The sequence below is a fragment of the Cryptomeria japonica genome, chromosome 11 (genome assembly GCF_030272615.1).
Source record: "Cryptomeria japonica chromosome 11, Sugi_1.0, whole genome shotgun sequence".
In the NCBI taxonomy this organism is placed as follows: domain Eukaryota; kingdom Viridiplantae; phylum Streptophyta; class Pinopsida; order Cupressales; family Cupressaceae; genus Cryptomeria; species Cryptomeria japonica.
The window spans coordinates 36085102-36099213 of record NC_081415.1 but is presented as its reverse complement, the minus strand read 5'-3'; positions in this window follow the sequence as shown (position 1 = coordinate 36099213).

The following is a 14112-nucleotide window of genomic DNA, read 5'->3' as shown; positions in this document are numbered from 1 at the left end:
TAAAACATGAGGTATTATCTTTAAGGATAGTCAAAGATTTGATGGAAGTTAATATGCTTTATAGAAGAATCAGATGGAAGTTCACTTGAAATATCTTGGAGAAGATTACTGAAAGATTATAAATGATTCCTATTCTGTTCCTCAGAATCAATGGACTACTATTCATGAGATCAAAGAAGATGAACATAATATTAGAAAAAAGGAAGCATTTCTTAGTTCCCAGACTGATTTTGAAATGACAAATGTAGTGGGACTTCAGACTACACATGAGATCTGGGAGAAGCTTGAAATCTTGTATGAAGGAGATAAACAATTGAAAGTTACTAAGTTGCAAAGTTTGAAAGGAAAAGATGTTATGTTGAATGTAATAGAAGATGAGAACATACATTCTTTCATGGATAAGGTGAATGACCTTGTTCTAGGTATCAGATGTGCCATTGGAAGCCTTGAAGAAGATGAAATTGATGCCAAGGTGCTGATAACTTTGCCTCCTTCTTATAAATATAAGGTTGTTGCTATTGATGAGATCCGGAGTTTGACTACAATGACAATAGATGTGTTGGCTGGAGAGCTTGTTGCATTTGAGCTGAGTGAAGTTGGAGAATCACATGGAAAGTTTTAGACAACATTTAGAGAATAATAATTTTTATCTAGTATGTAGAAGTATGATCCTAGTGAGTGTAAAATATCTAGATACGAAAGAGAGAGAAGAGAGATTGAAGAGAAAGAAAGAGAGATGGATGAGCTTGAAGCATTGATTGGCTGGAGATTGCCTAAAGGAGCTAGTAAGTATGATGGAAAATTTCCTTTGAATTGCTTCTCTTGTAATAAGATAGGACATTTTCCTTCTAGATGCCCGACAAGAATGGCCAAGTATGAAAGGCATGATAAGTTTGATTAACATGATAGAAATGACATATATGAGAAGCATGAGAAGTATGATAAGCCCTACAAGTCTAATTGGAAGTATGGGAATCAGAAGAATTGTTATTATATTATTGATGAAGGTGTTAGAGATGAAGAATAAGAAGGAGATGAATTTCTTTTTATTGCCATTTAAGAAGATGGATCGGTACCTGTTGATTACACAAGTTGTTCCATTGATTAGAAATGTTTAGCTTCTAAAGTTGAAGAGAAGGATGAATGGGTCATTCACAGTGGTTGTTCACATCATATGACTAGTGATAAAATAAAAGCATTTGAGTATGGAAATGAATGATTATGGAATAATAAGATTTGGAGATGACAAAGCCTGTGTTATCCATGGTAGAGGTTCTATTTATTTTAAAGGTAAGACTAAATTGATGATGTCTTGTGTGTTGAAGGTTTGAAGCATAATATTTTGAGTGTTGTACAAATGCTTGATAAAGGTTATGATCTACAATTAAAAAATGGAAAATGCAGGATCCAAATTGCCTTTGGTATAGACATTGCATCTGGAACTAAGACTGAAGGTAACAATTTTCACATCAATGCTAGTGAGAAAAATTGTTTGATTGCTCAGATAGATGAGAGTTGGTTGTGGTGTTGGGAGTATTAAAACTGAGTCAAGTTTATAGGCCCATTTCAAAATTTTGCCCTGCATTTCCAAATGATTAAAAGAAGTCAATTTGAATGGCCTAGTTTGCGAGAGGGTAAAATGGGACTAGTTGATTTTCAGAGGGTAAGGCTCGGGATTCATGTCCGACACCTTTCATTTGGCCTATTCAGTGATGTGCAACTTTCAGAATTCATTTTGGATAAGTTTATGAGATACCCATTTTGAGGGGTGAGCTGAAAGTGCATTCTAGGCACAAGTGCAAATTTTATTAAGTAGCCTACTTTGAGTGATTATATCTTTTTCCTTGTTGATCGTCATGAAGAAATTCAAAGTGGATTCAATTCTATGCATAAATGTGATTCAGCCTACAAAATTTCAAGTCCTTATGAATCCGTTTGCTCAACTTTCAAAGCTAAATCCGTTTGTAGTTTGTGATGTTTGCACAAATGTAAAAATGTCTTGGTGAGCGTCATGTCAGAATGTTTGTTCCGGGCTAATGTTGGTATAAATGGTGAGCTACATTTCAAATTTCAAGCTTTTATCAATCCGTTTGATCGGTTTTCAAAAGGACTCATTTTGCCATCAAATTCAGTTATCCGCACTTCCAATGTTAGATCAATTAATGTAGCCGTTTTGGTGAGCGCGCCGTTTGCATCCTGTCAGTCGGGTGATCGAAATGAGAATTCAAAGATTTAATATGTAGTTAAAGGTACGTATGTTCCAAATTTGAGGGCCTACAGAGGTCGTTTGGTATTTTTAAGAAAGGCATCATGTGTTGCCAGAACATTGACTTCATCAGGTCCGCAGTGTCGACAAAGCCAGTTGGCCGTTTTCGGAAATTAATATCTCTTCGCTCAGGACTCATCTTGAGAAACCGTTTGGTAGATGTCATCCTTGTATATCAAAGTACATGCCTGTCAGATGGTGAGCTCCAGAAAGGTGTTTTGAAAGGTTTGAAAATTACATCTTCGCGATTAAATGCGAAAATTGTGGCGTAATTGCCTGAAAGATGTAAAATGCAATTTTATGATCCAAAAATGGTGCCGATCGATTCCAGAGGTGTGTTTGAGGTTCCTGAAGCATTCCAGAGGCCAATAGCTTGAAAATGAATTTTTTTTTAGTCGGACCCACTTTGGGGCCCGACCTGGCTCATGCCTGTGCATTGTTATTTTATTGGCGACTTGGCCTTATGAGCATTCCCAAAATAATGTTGACATCCACGGTTGGAGTTGAATACTTATATGTTTCTCACCAAAGGATAGTGCAAAATGAAGATGCCTCTTGTGGTCAAAAAAAACCAAGGCAATAAAACTTTTAAACTCTCCAGGCAATTTCAAATTGGCGAGTTTAATGCCGAATCTTCCTTCAGCAACAAAGAAGGGAAATTTACAAAAAAATGCAAATGTACCTAGAAGATGATGTTGAATGGAGAAGTGACTGATCATTTAGCAAATATAATTGGCATGTGAAGTGCCAGCCATATTCCCTCCCCCTCCGTGAAGTGTGGTGTAGCAGATCGAAGGCCAGTGAAAATTCCAAATTAATGCAATGTCCTCCCTATGTGGTATGAGTCTGAGGGGAATTAAAATTCAAATAAATTGCAATTGGCAGGCCCAGAGCTACCATCTCCCTCGCTGCACATGAATTGTTTTTTTTGAAATACATATTGTAAATGAAATGTATGGCTGGGAAAGGTTTGATAAACCTTAAACTCAATGCAATTAGCATGTACAGCCAGCAATCCTCCATGCATGAGGTAAAATGGTGAAAAGGCTGTAGAAACTTTTAAGCAAATGCATAATGGCAAGTTTAAACCAAATGTTTCTCCTTCCTTCCATGTGAATGTTGGAGAGGCAGCAATAAACTTTAAAGAAATGCCATTTTAACTTCTAAGCAAATGCAATTGGCTGTAAAAGCCATAAACCTCCCTTCACGTGGCTGGTGAAATGATTTCAAAAATCGCTAAGTCTTCCCTGTGCGTGGTGGATAAGGTTTTCTGGTGTGATGTCTTCCTATTCTCCATTTGGTATGGTGTGTATCTACTGCTGTGTGATGGCATGGACATTCAAAGAACAAACTCCATGAACTCCAGCATCTTCCAAGTGCCACGAACTCCAGCATCCTCTTAGTGTTGTGAGTTGATAATATATCCCAATATGACATGGTTGAGAAGAAAGACTTTTGAATGCCAAGCAAATAAAAAAATCACCATGAAAGCACTCAAGGAAAGCAAAAAATGAAGTCCCAGGCTTAATCGCATTATCCCACGTTGGCTGGGAAGTGGACATTTTTAATGTTTATATGCAAAAATGCACTATACTATAATGTCTAAGCCATAAAGGCTTTTGACACAAGGTGCCCATGGGCGCCCAAGGCGGGCCCACACGCGAGCACACTTCCTGAGGTGATGGAGGAGTTGACTGGACGAAGACCAAGTGGACCCCACGCAGGCATGCTTCCCGAGGCAAAGAGGCAAAATTTTGCAGACGAAGGCCGGGTTAAAGAGCAAGCAAGTTCGAGAGAGATCAACGGCTCGCGCTATTTCACGAAGGAAGATGCACGAAGTTTAAACCCTGCGAAATAGCGAAAGTGAACGAGAGTCATCCACGTGGCACGTAGGTGGCGGGTACAGTCAGCGGTCCAGCAGGCGGGTCTTAGTGAGGTGGCAGCCAGTGGCAATGACGTGGCATATAAGCAAGCAGCCCAGTGGTGGTGACGTGGCCGACAAGTGGCAAAAGATGAGGTGTCATCCCAGGTGGTGCCCAGTAGATCCCATCGACCAATCAGAGGCCGCCACATGGCAAAGTGTCAGAGCACATATGGAGGCAAAAAAAATTTAAATTTTAAAATTGTTTATTATATAGTTTAGACTATATTAATAAATGAAAAATTTAAATGTTTGAGCACATTTGGGAATTAATTTGCCCAGGACTCAATTTTTGGCCAAGGTATAAAGTGTTATATATTTTCGGAAAGCTCTCGGAGCGAGGAATCCGACTATGAGGTTAATTTTGGCAAATGTGGGATATTTTAGAAGTAGTTTCCACGGGAACAAAATTCAGTTAGAGAGGAGAGACACTTGGCAGTTTTCAGTTGTGGATTTGTTTTTCTTCCTTCCTCTTTTTATTCCCCATTCTTCTCAGTTGTAAGGGTTCCAGAATTCTGTGAGGAAGTGCTCCAGTTTTCATGGCTTCCATTTTCTGAAATTCTTGACCCAAACTTGTAAAGTTCTATGGATCTACTCAGGCTATAGAGGCTACATTACAGGATGACGGATTGTTTTCTAGTTGAAGGTCTTACTTGTGTCAAGCATGAGTAAATTTCCCATGATATTGTCTTTGTGATATGTTTTTTCATTATTATGAATTCAATCCTCAAGGAGGATGAAATTTGTCATCTCAAGGAGATTGTGTGACTGTTTGTAGGTATCCTTCAAGGAAGGTTTTAAATTCTATAGTTAGTCATAAATGATGAAATGTATTTCCAGATCTGATAAATTTGTGAATGAATCAAATAGTGCATTAATATCAGGTATTGGTGCATGAATATCTTATTTAAGGAAAACAAATTTGCATCTATGATTCATATTTGTAGTTCTGTCTGTGACTCTGTTGCCCAATGAATAAGGCACTGATCTTACAAGTTTGGGGATGTTTTTTCAGAACAACATTTTAAAAGATAAATCTATTTTCCCTTCATGTTTAGGGGTGTTTGTGTTCCATTCTTTCCAAGCTCTATTTCATCCTATTTTTTGTATAGATCTAGCCAATCTATAATGTTTCCTAATATATGTTGAGCTTGTGAAATGATCTATCTGCTTAATGTTGATGCAGTTATGTTTCTGTAATTGTTGTATTTAGTGCATCAAAAGGGTGTCCCCCCCTAGGTCTAGCAGAACTTGAAGTGTAGGAGGATCAATTAGGGTCCTATGTTATGTTGTCCAAGCCCTGATGTGTTTTGTAGACTGAAATTGGCCATTTCATAGAAAGATTTGCAGGTGCTCTTGGGTTATCACTTTTGGTGAACAACATGTGGCATAGGAGAATGTGTCATGTAAACTTTGATTCAATGATTAAGATCAGTTTTACCCAAGCTATTAGAGATCTACATAAGATTGTTAAGCTTGTTAATCCGGTATGTAAGGAATGTTAGTTGGGTAAGAAAAAAAGGATTTATTTCAAGAGGAAATAGCATACATCTGATGGATTGGTAGATATTGTGTATACTAACCTATGTGGACCTACAAATCTTAGAAGTGTGTAGGTTGATAGATATTTTATTCTACTAATTGATGATTATTTGCGGATGATGTGCATTATCTTTTTAAAGGACAAATCATAAGCATTGGACAAATTCAAGATACTCAAAGAAAAGGTTGAGACTGAGTCTATATTGAAGGTGAAATATTTGAGATTTGATAGAGGTAAACAATTTTATTTCATTAAGTTTAATTCATTTCATGAGAAGTGTGGGATTAGAAGACAATTATCTACTCCTAGATATCCGACACAAAATGGAGTTGTTGAAAGGAAATATAGAATTGTTTTGAATGTTGCAAGGAATATGTTTATTGAAGGAAATGTTCCAAAGATCTATTGAAGAGAAGCTATTAGCACTACTATTTATACATTCAACAGAGTTCATATTAAAGGTGATACCAGTAAGCCTCTTTATTAGCTATGATTTGTGTTAGACAATTCAAATAAATGAAAGACAATTGAGAGGGGTTATGAATCAGTTGTCTCAGATTACCAGAACATTAAGCAATTAAAACTTTAATATCGGAACCCAATAGATCAATATTGGAATGCATAAACTAATTACCGAAATAGCAAATAAACTAATTAAGAGTAAACAACAATCAAAGAATAAATACCATCCACATGACACCAATATTTGTACATTGAAACTCTGGTAAAGGGAAAAAACACAGTGGGAAGCCTACCCACAGTCAAATAACACTTTTGTAGTAAGTATGTGAATTACAATTAAGGAGTGTGCACTTGCAAGAAGGCCAACAACCTAGAGCACACTACTCATCACGAAAAGAAGTATCACTAAATACATAGAAATTGAAACTACAATCTAGAAAAAATAATGAAATGCAAAGATAGCATCTCCTATGCTTGAGTACAGTTCTAGATAAGCTCAATACCAAAGGACTAAATTCTCTTTCATTAACGCAACTCGATCACCAATGATCAACCAAATCTTTTGCCTGAATGATTATTACATTATTTGCTCATTACATATCCATTTATTTTATTTCTTGTGATCTACAATGAGATCTTACATCATATATATACAAACCCTTGACCACAAATAATAAGGTTGACCACTAGACAATAAAACAATTACATAATTACAAAACATGTCGGCCTGAGGCCAAACAAATAATATGTGAACCATAAAATATCCTGGAAATGTATCGAGAAGTCCAATCCACATGTTACATTGAGCCGGTCCATAACATAGATAAATTCAGACCGAATTTAGGTCCATACATGCTAAGGAAATGATCTCATTCAATGAAGTCTCAAACATTACCAAACAAAGATTTCTAGGACACAAGATAGCATCCGATCACCAGAATAAGACCAACTAACTAAACATAAATCTAAGTAGCATGAATGAGCCAATTCCATAACCCAAACATAGCGGAGCATACTGGATCATATTGAATCTAATCCAACTAGAAACCAAACAACCTATTAGGACCAAAAGGATGTTGGTAAAGTTACCGAAACAACTAGTGTTGCTATCAATGATAAACCATCAATGCAACACATCATCAATTCCTCCAAATAGCCAACAATTTGGCCATTTTCTATTGTGAGATATTTTAAAGTATTTGGTAGCAAATGTTATATAAAGTGAGATGAGGATATAGGAAAGTTTGATGCTAGAAGTGATGAAGGAAGTTTCTTGGGATATTCTACTAAGAGAGAAGCCTACCGGTGCTACAATAAAAGAATGAGAAAGATAGTGAAAAGTGCAAATGTGAAGGTGGATCTGAGAACCTTGGGAAAGAGATCAGAGCATGCAGATATGGTGATGGACAACATATTATTTTAGCCCCTATTTAGACTAAAGAACCTAAGTAAATTGATCCGTTAGAAATATTTAATCTAGATGTTGCTATTGTCATTGAAAAAGTGTAGAAACCTAAAAATTAAAACAATTAGAGGAGTTTGAGGTATGTAAGATTGAATCATTCTGAAAATTAGATTATTGGTGATAAAAACAATGGTGTGATGACTAGAAGAAGGTTAGTTGCTGAAGAGGTATGTTTCATTTCTAAAGTTGAACCTAAAGATATTATTGAAGCTTGCAAAGATGAAAATTGGATGATATATATGGAAGAAGAACTAGTTCAAATTGAAAAGAATAACACATGGGAGCTTGTGCCTAGACCTAAGGATAAGAATGTTATAGGTACTAAATGGATTTTCAGGAACAAATTGCATGAAGCTAGTGAAGTTGTCAGAAATAAAACAAGACTAGTTTGTAAAGGATATTCATAGAAAAAGGGAATTGATTATGAGGAGACTTTTTCTTCAATGGATAGACTTGAAGCTGTTAGACTATTACTTGCATATGCTCCCTATAAAGATTTTAAGGTTTATTAGATGGATGTCAAATTTCCTTTTTAAATGGTGATCTTGAGGAAGAAGTCTACATTAAATAACCTGATGGATTTTCATTATCAAATGATGGAGACATAGTATGTAAACTAAAGAAATCTATTTATGGATTGAAGCAAGCCCCTAGAGCCAGGTATGCTAGATTAGATAAGTATTTGTTGAAATTGATTCAATAAAGGTGTTGCTAATAGTAATCAGTGCTTTAAGATTAAGGATGATAACATCTTGATTGTTGAAGTCTTTCTTGGTGATATTATCTTTGGAGGTGATGATGAATTGAGCATGAAGTTTGTCGGTGATATGAAAAAATAATTTAAGATGTCTATGATTAGTGAGATAAAATTCTTGTTAGGTTTGTAGATTTCATAGATTGAAAGGTTATATTTATATCTGAAACTAAATATGTGAAGGAATTATTAAAGAATTTTGATTTAGATGACTCCAAACTAGTTGGAACTCCTATGGTAACTGGTTGTAAATTGTCTAAGAATGATGAATCTCCAAAAGCTAATGACATTTTGTATATATCTATGGTTGGTGGACTACTTTATCTTACTCAGACTAGACCAGACATTATGCATGCTATGTGTGTGGGTGCTAGATATGAAGTTGATCTGAAAGAGAGTCATGTCCCTATTGTAAAAAGTATATTTAGGTACTTGAAATGAACTATAGATTATGGTTTATGGTATCCAAGGAATGATGATTTCATATTATGTGCTTACACTAATGCTGATTGGGCTAGTGATGTAGATGACTTAAAGAGCACTACCAATGGAGAATTGCTTTTGGGTACGAAATTGGTTTCAAGGGCTAGTAAGAAATAAGATTTAGTTTCCTTATCTACTGTAGAAGATGAGTACATTGTTGTTTCTAGTAATTGCAGTAGGATAGTTTGGATGAAATAAATGTTGAAGAATATCAGAGTTATCTATGTTGAACGTATTGTCATTTACTATGATAATTCCAGTGCTATTAACATGTTAAAGAATCTGGTTCAACATTCAAAGACTAAGCATGTGTCAATCAAATATCATTACCTAAGAGAGAAAGTCAGTGAAGAGAAGGTGAAGGTGGAGTATGTATCTACAAAGGAACAAATTGTTGATATTTTCACTAAGCCTTTGCCTGTAGATACATTTGTCTACTTGAGAGACAAGTTAGGGGTATCTACCCCTCCTGATGAGAAATAGATGCATTGAGTTGCATTAGTGTGGTGGATCTTAGAGCCTTACCTTTCTATCTAGATTGGTTAGTTGGTGCTTCTCCTCTCATGGAGTAGTCTATGTTTTATGAGGAAAGGTTCCTCAAATTTATATTCTAAGGGGGAGAGTCTTTTTTTTGTTTTGGTATATTTAGAATTTTTGTCAAAAGGGGAGAGAGATCATGTGAAAAACTACTTTATTTGTCTTGATCTTAGGGGGAGTTTGATGGAGATATCTTCTTTCTTCACATTGATTGTTTTCCACATTCATATGTTGCCATGAATGCCAAAGGGGGAGATTGTTGGATAGTTTTGGTCATTGTTTTTGCTGGGATATGTTGTTGTCATTGATGTCAACATATTCCTATGATTTTTTTCGGTGATTATAGATTGGGAAGATCTTATGATCTAATTTGCAATTTTGTTTTGGTGTTTTGGTGCTTTGCAAGGTTTGGTATTTCCTTTGGTATATTCTGGTGTGATTAGTTCATGATCTAAGATTTTGGGATATTGTTTGGGATGCTCTTTTGTATCTATATTTTAGATGGGTTGTGATTTTGTGCTCCATAAGTTATCTTTCTTCATGACAGTTGTTGTTTTTTGAGTAATCCTGAGTTTCAGACGTTGACAGATGAATATTTGATAAGTAGTGTTGGTGCTATTGTTACTGATGATTCTAACATGTTTACTGGTTTTTCCTAATTGTGTCCTATTTTTTTTATGATCCTAATTGATATTTGTGCAAGTTTTTGGTGATTTTGCTGAACAAGTGGTGATTTTTGTTTTATGCGGTATTTCTAGTGGTGTTCCATGTTGCGGTTGATCTTGATGTGATTTCTGGTGTAGATGAGCATTTGAGAATTTGAATTAGGTCATGTTATTTCATGTACATTATTGTATTGGTCTGGTGGTTGATCTTTGTATTGTGTGATGTAATTTTGTAATTTTGAGTTGAGGGTTTAACCAACCTTGTTATCAAGGTTAATCAATTGTATAAATAGGTGATGTTGTCATGTAATGTAGGTATCGAGGTCATGTCTACATTATCAGAGAGATGTTTATGTGCGAACAAGTGATCTATCTTTTAGTGTTGTGATTGAGGAGAGATTGATGTTGCGGGGAAAACATTAATTCTTAACCCAAATTGTAATCAAGCATTTGGAGATGTTATTCTTTCAGTTTATTTCTTCTAGATTGTAGTCTAAATCTTGTTGCAAGTAATTGAGACTTCCCTGAGGGTTCTAGCCTTCTAGGCCATTATCTTTTGAGGATTGAGCTCTAGGCAGTGTGCTTAAATGAATATGTATTTCCCATTTTAATATTTTCACATACTACTGCAATGTATCATCTTACTGTGGGTAGGTTCCCACCGTGGTTTTTCCCTCAACTGGGTTTTCCACATCAAAATCTTGGTTTTGTGTGTTGTTCTTATTTTTTTATTGCTACAGTTTATCAAATCTATTTTATAGTTAAGTTTATCGATCCATGAAAACTAATTCACTCCCCCTCTTAGTTTTCCTTCTTTGTTTTTGCCAACAATACTAGTGGTATAGTAGATAAAGGAGATGAAATAATGGATCAATTAGGAGTATAATCTCAAGGAGTATAAGGAATCGCTAATTTTGAGGAAACAAGCTCCTAATATTAGGATCTTAACTCACTTAAACACATGTAAGGGCACACAAAATAGAAACAAAAAGGAAAACAAAGACAAACAAAGACAAAATGGAAAATAGAAAAGACACGCAACATAAAAAAGCTAAAAACCCAAAACAAAAACTCAAGTCAAATAGCTGAAGAGACCATTTCAAAATGTCTCAACCACTAATATTATTCTTAAAAAAATCCATCTCAAGAACATGAGTGATCAAATAAAAGAGCAAGAGAAGACATCATTCATGAACTACAAATAGCAAAGCTATGAGCTCATGAGAATAATGAGAGGAAGAATGGATATAGAATCTGGATGATTTTTTCTAGGTGATCCATGTTGGGGAGGAGAGTACAAATAGTCTAGTTGTGTTTTTCTATCTCTACTCACCCTCGTACATGTGTGCAAGTGATGTCTTGTTTCAAGTGCTAAGCATCACATATAAGAGTTTTTTTTCTTTGGTTTCGAGCAAGCAACAACCTATGTAAGACATCCAATGAAAATGTGTGTTTTGTATTGTGAACATCAGGTATAAGAGTTTCTTTTCTCTAGTTTAGAAAATGTGTAGCCTCGTGTAAGACAAATATATTCCTAGTTTGGAGGACATCTTGTGTAAGAGTTTTTTTTCTTTAGTTTTGAGAATGTGCATGTTGTATAAGACATATATCAATTCTATGTCTAGTTTTGGGCATAAACCATCTCATGTAAGAGATTGTTTTCTCTAGATTTGAGAATGAACATGGTCCCATTTAAGACATGTAAAAATATAGTACAAAGAGGGTGATATATATGCCCCTCCTTAAGATGTCAACATAGCCCTATGTTGATATCTTAAGTAAGCTAGAAATAAAGATACCCAACTTCAACATAAAGGATATATCCTTTAGGTCACAACATATATAAATCCAAGACAAAGAGGTAATACTCTTACAAGCAAGGATAAGATAGTTGAAAAATAAATATCTTGCAACAAGTGTAAACAAGATCCTTTGAGGAGAATAGATCTTTTCTCAAAAGACATCTACCTCTGAGAGGAGTTTCTTCAACAAGCATAGCATCTTCTACCAACAAAAGGGAAGGAGAACAAGAACACATACCTTCCTCTTATTGCTAGGTGAAAGGGATTCTTGATGATGGATGATACACTTTTGACCCAAAGTGAAGGGCTTGTTTATAATAAATATGCATTGCTAGGTGAAGAGGAGGTTGTAGTTAAGGATACACACCTCTTGTACAAGAGAGAATCCTTGAGAAAACAAAAAACTTTACATAAGGAATGACATCAAATCATAAATAAACAACACTCAACAAAGGAAAATTGGATCCTTAGAAAGGTATGAAATATCAATGCATCCCAAGCATAGGGAGAATGAGAAGAATTACACAACCTCTAAGGAGAGATTATACATACATAAATGCATAATGTAATTCACATGAAGGAATATTCAATGCAAGAAAAGACATTAATATATGTAAAATGCCACTTGAAAGAAGAGGTAATCTTCAAAAGAAGGAAGAAATATATTTAGATGAAGGATCACATATTCCCATAAGGAGAGATCAATAATAAGAGACATACCATTAAATGCAAGAAAGGACATCAAATATGAAAAATGCAACCACTAAACGGAACAATGAAATCATAGATAGAGAGAAGAAAATGGGTTAAGATTCTTAGTCCCCAAGCATAGAGGAAAGAATGAACAATGTTGCCTCCCTAAAATTTGTGTAATTTGAAAAAATAAAGAATTACCTCTCATGATAAAGATCGCACAATTATGTTAAATACTAGTATCATAGGGTGAGGTGCAACATGTAAGGTGAATAGAGTGCTAAGGCACTACCTCTTCACCAAGAAAGAGCACAAGATCAAGTGTAAGAGCTATGTGAGCTCTATCATACTTTTCTTGAACAAATGTCTTAAATGGTTACACTTTCCTAGAGAATGAGAAAACTATGATGGAAAAGATAATGCGCATCACCTTCCTTAAGCCTAGAATTGTGATTAATTTTAATGAAAGGAAAAACAAAATTCTTATCATACTTCGATCTCAAAAATGTTCTAGTGTCTAATTTCTCTTGTTCATTAATACAAATAGGTATTGTCTCATGAGATTTAGGACAAGGTTTTAGAAGAAGATGGATTGTCATCTATGATTTTTCACTATGCTGGATTATCATTGAGACCTTGCATTCCCTTTTTTAAAATCCAGAAAATCCTTGATATCAAGATTTAATTATTCAAATGAAAGTACAATTCAACAAAAAACACATCAAACCCAATTTATAGTAATTTAAATTCAATTGTTTTATCATAGAATATATTTTTTCACAATTATTTTTAATGGCATGATCTAGTTGATAAATAATAAATATTAACCAATATTTGTAATTACATAGTGATTCTTCTTATGTGAATTATCAGATTTAATTAATAAATACTTTTGATTATATAAATAATTTTGATTTCTTAAAATTTATTAAATATCATACATATTAAAGAAAATCGTAATATCAACTAAATTATCTTAATAACATTTTAATGAATCAAAATATTTATTTAAAAATACACATAATGATTTCTATAAAGTATTATTATCCACAGAATATTAGAAACCATATTATTGAAATTCACCTAGTTATAAATAGTTATTTTTTACTTACATGAAAATAACAGATTATTTGTTGCGATCTTTATTCAATTATCAGTAACCCTAGCAAAATGAGGAAATGCGAAAGTTCACAATTTTTGCATTTTAGGATTTCTAGGGATAAGCGACACTAGGGTGAGGAGGCTCTCTGCAATCTATTGCCGCCACATGATCCCTTTGGAAAACTCTCTGGCCATATCCCGCAGTGGGTATTCTGCAATGGAGCTTGGGTGGATGTATTAGCAAAACCTATTTTGGAGTGGCATCGGGGACACCCGGCCAGGTTGAGATCTTCGTTCTTCAAGGGCTTCTTTGGGCCATGGTAGAATTTTCTGAGGCGTACGCAGTTACGTGGGATAGGAGGGTCTAGGAAAAATCCTCGGCTCAACCATAATCCTCGATGAAACCCTACTCGCGTGGCT